General features: G+C 54.9%; 2 non-coding genes and 1 pseudogene across 2 annotated transcripts; all 3 read left to right on the top strand.

Annotated features, from left to right (window-relative positions):
• Window positions 1-182: 182 nt before the first annotated feature.
• On the top strand, window positions 183-2103 carry LOC135121450 (small subunit ribosomal RNA). The gene has a single exon (XR_010278976.1). It is a non-coding gene; the product is annotated as a small subunit ribosomal RNA (ribosomal RNA).
• An 867-nt stretch (window positions 2104-2970) lies between these two features.
• On the top strand, window positions 2971-3127 carry LOC135121459 (5.8S ribosomal RNA). Its single transcript, XR_010278981.1, has one exon. It is a non-coding gene; the product is annotated as a 5.8S ribosomal RNA (ribosomal RNA).
• A 454-nt stretch (window positions 3128-3581) lies between these two features.
• The window catches only part of LOC135121456 (large subunit ribosomal RNA), an 8127-nt pseudogene continuing 4208 nt past the window's right edge, over window positions 3582-7500 (top strand).

Genomic DNA, 7500 nt, shown 5'->3' with positions numbered 1-7500 from the left:
GAGGTTTCCTCGCGAAACTTTTCGACCGGTATCGTTATGTATGATATTTTTCGTATATAAAACAACGAAAGAGAGAGTTAAGCGTGGCGTTACGTTCCTACGCGTTCGTTTCGCGAACACGCACTCGCGCTTTCGACGAAAGTGTAGTTTTCAGTTTCGGAGTATCCGAACGAGAACGCAGTTCCCTGGTTGATCCTGCCAGTAGTCATATGCTTGTCTCAAAGATTAAGCCATGCATGTCTCAGTACAAGCCGAATTAAGGTGAAACCGCGAAAGGCTCATTAAATCAGTTATGGTTCCTTAGATCGTACCCACATTTACTTGGATAACTGTGGTAATTCTAGAGCTAATACATGCAAACAGAGCCCCGACCGGAAACGGAAGGGGCGCTTTTATTAGATCAAAACCAATCGGTGGCGGTCTCCGTCATCGTACAACTTGGTGACTCTGAATAACTTTACGCTGATCGCACGGTCTCGCACCGGCGACGCATCTTTCAAATGTCTGCCTTATCAACTGTCGATGGTAGGTTCTGCGCCTACCATGGTTGTAACGGGTAACGGGGAATCAGGGTTCGATTCCGGAGAGGGAGCCTGAGAAACGGCTACCACATCCAAGGAAGGCAGCAGGCGCGCAAATTACCCACTCCCGGCACGGGGAGGTAGTGACGAAAAATAACGATACGGGACTCATCCGAGGCCCCGTAATCGGAATGAGTACACTCTAAACCCTTTAACGAGGATCAATTGGAGGGCAAGTCTGGTGCCAGCAGCCGCGGTAATTCCAGCTCCAATAGCGTATATTAAAGTTGTTGCGGTTAAAAAGCTCGTAGTCGAATCTGTGTCCCGCGCCGCCGGTTCATCGTTCGCGGTGTTAACTGGCGTGCCGCGGGACGTCCTGCCGGTGGGCTTAGCTCGAGAGGGCGGCCCAACTCAATCCCGCCGCGGTGCTCTTCATTGAGTGTCGAGGTGGGCCGGCACGTTTACTTTGAACAAATTAGAGTGCTTAAAGCAGGCTAAAACTTCGCCTGAATACTGTGTGCATGGAATAATGGAATAGGACCTCGGTTCTATTTTGTTGGTTTTCGGAACCCCGAGGTAATGATTAATAGGAACGGATGGGGGCATTCGTATTGCGACGTTAGAGGTGAAATTCTTGGATCGTCGCAAGACGGACAGAAGCGAAAGCATTTGCCAAAAACGCTTTCATTGATCAAGAACGAAAGTTAGAGGTTCGAAGGCGATCAGATACCGCCCTAGTTCTAACCATAAACGATGCCAGCTAGCGATCCGCCGACGTTCTTTCGATGACTCGGCGGGCAGCTTCCGGGAAACCAAAGCTTTTGGGTTCCGGGGGAAGTATGGTTGCAAAGCTGAAACTTAAAGGAATTGACGGAAGGGCACCACCAGGAGTGGAGCCTGCGGCTTAATTTGACTCAACACGGGAAACCTCACCAGGCCCGGACACCGGAAGGATTGACAGATTGAGAGCTCTTTCTTGATTCGGTGGGTGGTGGTGCATGGCCGTTCTTAGTTGGTGGAGCGATTTGTCTGGTTAATTCCGATAACGAACGAGACTCTAGCCTGCTAAATAGGCGTATTTCGACATCCCAAAGGCCCGCCGGTCTCGGGTTCGCCCGTTGGCCGTGCGCGGTTTTTACTGTCGGCGTACAAACAATTCTTCTTAGAGGGACAGGCGGCTTCTAGCCGCACGAGATTGAGCAATAACAGGTCTGTGATGCCCTTAGATGTTCTGGGCCGCACGCGCGCTACACTGAAGGAATCAGCGTGTCCTCCCTGGCCGAGCGGCCCGGGTAACCCGCTGAACCTCCTTCGTGCTAGGGATTGGGGCTTGCAATTGTTCCCCATGAACGAGGAATTCCCAGTAAGCGCGAGTCATAAGCTCGCGTTGATTACGTCCCTGCCCTTTGTACACACCGCCCGTCGCTACTACCGATTGAATGATTTAGTGAGGTCTTCGGACCGGTACGCGGTGGCGTTTCGGCGTCGCCGATGTCGCTGGGAAGATGACCAAACTTGATCATTTAGAGGAAGTAAAAGTCGTAACAAGGTTTCCGTAGGTGAACCTGCGGAAGGATCATTAACGTGTCTCGAACACACGCACTGTCTTTACACAGACACACACACCATCGTCTGATCGTGTTGTTGTTGTCGTGCGAAGTATGTCGCGTCCGTGGACGACGTACACGCTCGATCTAACATCTAAAGACGTCTGCGGCGTAGACGACGGCACGTCCAGCCTTTAGCGGTGCCGTCGCGCGTTTCCGAAGCGCGTTCTCTTCTCTTCTCTCGTCCCACGTGGGGATCGGTGCGAAAGAGGAAACGCGTCTAAGAGACGGCGTCACGCGACGTCCTCGAACTATTGAATCGTCCAGAGTCGGATTAGGCGTCATGCCGATGCGAACTCGCGGCGCCGGTCCTTTACGCGCGTTCGTCGTGCGATCGGGCAGACGGCATTTCGGGCACCTTGATCCGCTAAAGAACCTCAAAGAGTTCGATTCGGATCGCAGGTTTCGTAAGTACGTGCGGGGCGTTTCGTGCGCCTTTGCTCGTCTTCGTTACCGTGGGTTTTAAATGATTTTCGCCCGGCCGACGGGTTCGGCTCGATGCCGCCGTTCTCGTCGAGACGATTCGAAACGTCGTTCGAGACGCTCCTAGGAAGCGCCGTTTGACGAAATCACACCTAGTTTGTTTGGTTAAGTGATCGTTGTGCGGTTGAGCTTCTGCTTTAGAAAAGGAGATCAAGTCTTGCGACTAACAAAAAAAAAAGAGAGAGAGGAAAAGATGGAATTAGTAAGACGACACGTCGTTCGAAAGTTTCTCTTTTCTTTTTTTTTCTTTTTTTATCTTAATAAACAATCGAAACCGAGAGAATTTCGACGCAGAACGTTCCAGGCCGTCGCGAGGCGAGCCGGAGAGAACGTGCGTCTTAATGTATATTCTAAAAGATTACCCTGAACGGTGGATCACTTGGCTCGTGGGTCGATGAAGAACGCAGCTAATTGCGCGTCAACTTGTGAACTGCAGGACACATGAACATCGACATTTCGAACGCACATTGCGGTCCTCGGATAAACTGTTCCCGGACCACTCCTGGCTGAGGGTCGTGTCAATTTCAAAGACTGCTCGGTTCGCCTCGTTTGAGAAAGCGTGGCGTTCGTCGGAGCGAGTTGGATGTTTTTTAGACGCGTGCCGTTGGAGGTCGATGTCGAGACGACTTACGTAACGTTCGTTCGTTTCGAGTACGATCCGGCGTACGCGACATCCGGAGACGCGATAGCGGCCCGTCGGGGTGACGTGTCGGACTTTCTTTTCGAAGGAGTTCGTCGTCGTCCTTCGACGGGCGGATCAGCAGACGTAAAGCACAAAACGATCGACTTTCGACGGCCATAACGGCGTTGATTTTGTCGAACGATGCGACCGTCGTGTCCGAGGCGTGCGTGACGTATCTCGCGACGACGTCAGGTCGCTGTTCGACGAAAGACCGTAAAGGCCGCGTCGACGACGTGCCATGATCGTTTGCGTATTAAAATGATCCATTTCCAGATCTATTCGATCTTGCGACCTCAGAGCAGGTGAGACTACCCGCCGAATTTAAGCATATTATTAAGCGGAGGAAAAGAAACTAACTAGGATTCCCTCAGTAGCGGCGAGCGAACAGGGAAGAGCCCAGCACCGAATCCCGCGGCCGAAACCGGACGCCGGGAAATGTGGTGTTAGGGAGGGTCCGTCATCCCGAAATCGTGCGGCGCGTCCAAGTCCATCTTGAACGGGGCCACAGCCCATAGAGGGTGCCAGGCCCGTAGTGACCGCTGCCGGTGACGGGAGGATCTCTCCTCAGAGTCGGGTTGCTTGAGAGTGCAGCCCTAAGTGGGTGGTAAACTCCATCTAAGGCTAAATATGACCACGAGACCGATAGCGAACAAGTACCGTGAGGGAAAGTTGAAAAGAACTTTGAAGAGAGAGTTCAATAGTACGTGAAACCGTTCAGGGGTAAACCTGAGAAACCCGAAAGGTCGAAAGGGGAGATTCAGCGTGTCTCGATCGTGGCGCTGGGCGGTCGCGTGACGGACGGCGTACGCGTCGTCTGCGCCTTCCGTCCTCCGAACTGCGATCGAACGCGTGCACTTCTCCCCCTGTAGGACGTCGCGATCCGTTGGGTGCCGGTCTGAGGCCCGCGGTGGAGCCCGTTCGGACGGTTCGCCGTTTCCGAACGAACCCGCGGTGTTTCCCGGTCGGCTCGCTCGACGGTATAAAGATGGCGCGAGGCCGCCGCTAGTTCGGCGTCCGCCCTACGGCAAGCGCTCTCGTCGCGACGGTGATCGGACCTGGTGCCGGTCCCGTCCCCGGGTGGCTGTTGGCTGTGGGTCGTCGGACAGACCTCGTCTTCTTTTAGAACGCCGATCTGCGACGCTATAGCTTTGGGTACTTTCAGGACCCGTCTTGAAACACGGACCAAGGAGTCTAGCATGTGCGCGAGTCATTGGGACATTACTAAACCTAAAGGCGCAATGAAAGTGAAGGTCCGCCTTGCGCGGACCGAGGGAGGATGGGCGGTCGTTACGGCTGCCGCCTCGCACTCCCGGGGCGTCTCGTTCTCATCGCGAGAAGAGGCGCACCAAGAGCGTACACGCTGGGACCCGAAAGATGGTGAACTATGCCTGGTCAGGACGAAGTCAGGGGAAACCCTGATGGAGGTCCGTAGCGATTCTGACGTGCAAATCGATCGTCGGAACTGGGTATAGGGGCGAAAGACTAATCGAACCATCTAGTAGCTGGTTCCCTCCGAAGTTTCCCTCAGGATAGCTGGCGCTCATAGCGCACGAGTTTCATCCGGTAAAGCGAATGATTAGAGGCATTGGGGTCGAAACGGCCTCAACCTATTCTCAAACTTTAAATGGGTGAGATCTCCGGCTTGCTCGAACTATTGAAGCCGCGAGACTCGAATCAGAGTGCCAAGTGGGCCATTTTTGGTAAGCAGAACTGGCGCTGTGGGATGAACCAAACGCCGAGTTAAAGCGCCTAAATCGACGCTTATGGGATACCATGAAAGGCGTTGGTAACTTAAGACATCAGGACGGTGGCCATGGAAGTCGGAATCCGCCAAGGAGTGTGTAACAACTCACCTGCCGAAGTTACTAGCCCTGAAAATGGATGGCGCTGAAGCGTCGTGCTTATACTCGGCCGTCAGCGGCATGTGCGGTCCGGTGGCCTCTGGTCACGGGCCATGAAGCCCTGACGAGTAGGAGGGTCGCGGCGGTGAGCGCAGAAGGACTGGCCGTGAGGCCGTCTGGAGCCGCCGTCGGTGCAGATCTTGGTGGTAGTAGCAAATACTCCAGCGAGGCCCTGGAGGACTGACGTGGAGAAGGGTTTCGTGTGAACAGCCGTTGCACACGAGTCAGTCGATCCTAAGCCCTAGGCGAAAGCCGATGTCGATGTGGTGTAGATTTGTCGTTGGTCACAAACACGACCTCCAGAGCCGTGGTGACGTGAACGTACGGATTGTGCACACACCCGTTGGGCGAAAGGGAATCCGGTTCCTATTCCGGAACCCGGCAGCGGAACCGCTTATAATTCGGGCCCTCGCAAGAGAGTTCGTCGGGGCAACCCAAAAGGACCCGGAGACGCCGTCGGGAGATCCGGGAAGAGTTTTCTTTTCTGCATGAGCGTTCGAGTTCCATGGAATCCTCTAGCAGGGAGATATGGTTTGGAACGCGAAGAGCACCGCAGTTGCGGCGGTGTCCGGATCTTCCCCTCGGACCTTGAAAATCCGGGAGAGGGCCACGTGGAGGCGTCGCGCCGGTTCGTACCCATATCCGCAGCAGGTCTCCAAGGTGAAGAGCCTCTAGTCGATAGAATAATGTAGGTAAGGGAAGTCGGCAAATTGGATCCGTAACTTCGGGATAAGGATTGGCTCTGAGGATCGGGGCGTGTCGGGCTTGTCGGGGAAGCGGGTCGCGGCTGACGTGCCGGGCCTGGGCGAGGTGAAGCGTTGCCGTTTCGGCGGAAACGTCGGATCCGAGCCCGGTCCCGTGCCTTGGCCTCCCGCGGAACCGTCTTGCTACGAGGCTCCGGGTGCGCCCGAAAGGGCGTCCGGATGTCCTCTTCGGCCGCCATTCAACGGTCAGCTCAGAACTGGCACGGACCGGGGGAATCCGACTGTCTAATTAAAACAAAGCATTGCGATGGCCCCAGCGGGTGTTGACGCAATGTGATTTCTGCCCAGTGCTCTGAATGTCAACGTGAAGAAATTCAAGCAAGCGCGGGTAAACGGCGGGAGTAACTATGACTCTCTTATGCAGGGGGAGTTCGCGAGCGCTACGGCGTGATGCGGCTCTTCGGGGTTTGGCGACCCCGCGTACCTGAGCTAGCTGGCAGAAGCTATAAAATGCCCCAATCCAAGGTGGACCTACGTGCCGAGGGATGAATGGCTGCCGGGTTAGGCAGTCTCGAACGTGGACCTCCGGGGAGTGGCGACCCCCGGTTGTATCTAGCTGGGAGGAGGTATCAGGGCTCTGCCTCCTCTCTAGTGTTTTCCCTTGTCCACACCAAATTTTGATGGTTTTAACACGTTCGGCAAAGGGCCGGGGGTCTAGATCCACCCCCGATGTGGACAAGGTCGTGGATTTGAATAATCAGGCGGGCGGCGTTGAGTTATCTAATACCAACGTTAGTCCACGGCCGCTATCCGCCCCTGAGTGTGAGGTGTGTGGGCGGAAGTACAAGACAATGTCAGGTTTATACCGGCATAGGAAGACTTGCGGAGTCAGGGATAGATCGCACTGCGTCCATTGTGGACGTGGGTTCGCGACGTTTCAGGGGGTGCGGCAGCATGAAAAGCTTGCCCACCGGGAGAGGTACATGGTTGAGGCGGCCGGCAGCCTGCCTCCTTCAGAAGCCTCAGCTTTCGAGCTGATGGCGGAGATTGAGGTGGGTGTAAGGTTTAATCAGCCATTTCTGAAGGACATGGCGCTTGCGACCGGCCTCACTGTTGACCAGGTGAGGTACCGGCGCAAGAAGCCCGCATATAGAGAGTTTCTCGAAGGCTATAAGCGGGCACACCTTCCTAGAGGAGCTCTCTCCCATGTTCCTGAAGAAGCCTCTTCACCCAATGCCCAGGTCATGGTGGGGCCGGAAGGCGCAAAAGCGGGTCGTCAACAAGTACCTACCCAGGTTAACTCTTCACAACCGCCGGGTCCGTCAAGAAGTTCCCGTGATGTTCTGACTACTGAAGTTGGCCCCTGTTCGCGACGCTCGAGTGTACTGGTGCGGCCCAAACAGAGGGCAAGAAGGATTCCATCCTCTTCCTCAGACGAGTACGTGGATGAGGCTCCTCGAGACGATTCGAATTATCACCCCAGCAGCTCCGATGAAACATCGCAAGCCTCTACATCTTCCGGATCCCTAGACGATGCCGTTGAAGCCGTTCAAGTAAGCCCCATAACCCCCCCCGCAGAGCCCGTGAATAAGGGCAAAATGC

The sequence above is a fragment of the Zophobas morio genome, unplaced genomic scaffold (genome assembly GCF_036711695.1).
Source record: "Zophobas morio isolate AGI-343-1 ecotype UQ-CSIRO unplaced genomic scaffold, CSIRO_AGI_Zmor_V1 ptg000590l, whole genome shotgun sequence".
NCBI classification, from domain to species: domain Eukaryota; kingdom Metazoa; phylum Arthropoda; class Insecta; order Coleoptera; family Tenebrionidae; genus Zophobas; species Zophobas morio.
Note: the sequence above shows the minus strand (reverse complement) of the source record. Positions and strands in the feature narration are given on the sequence as shown.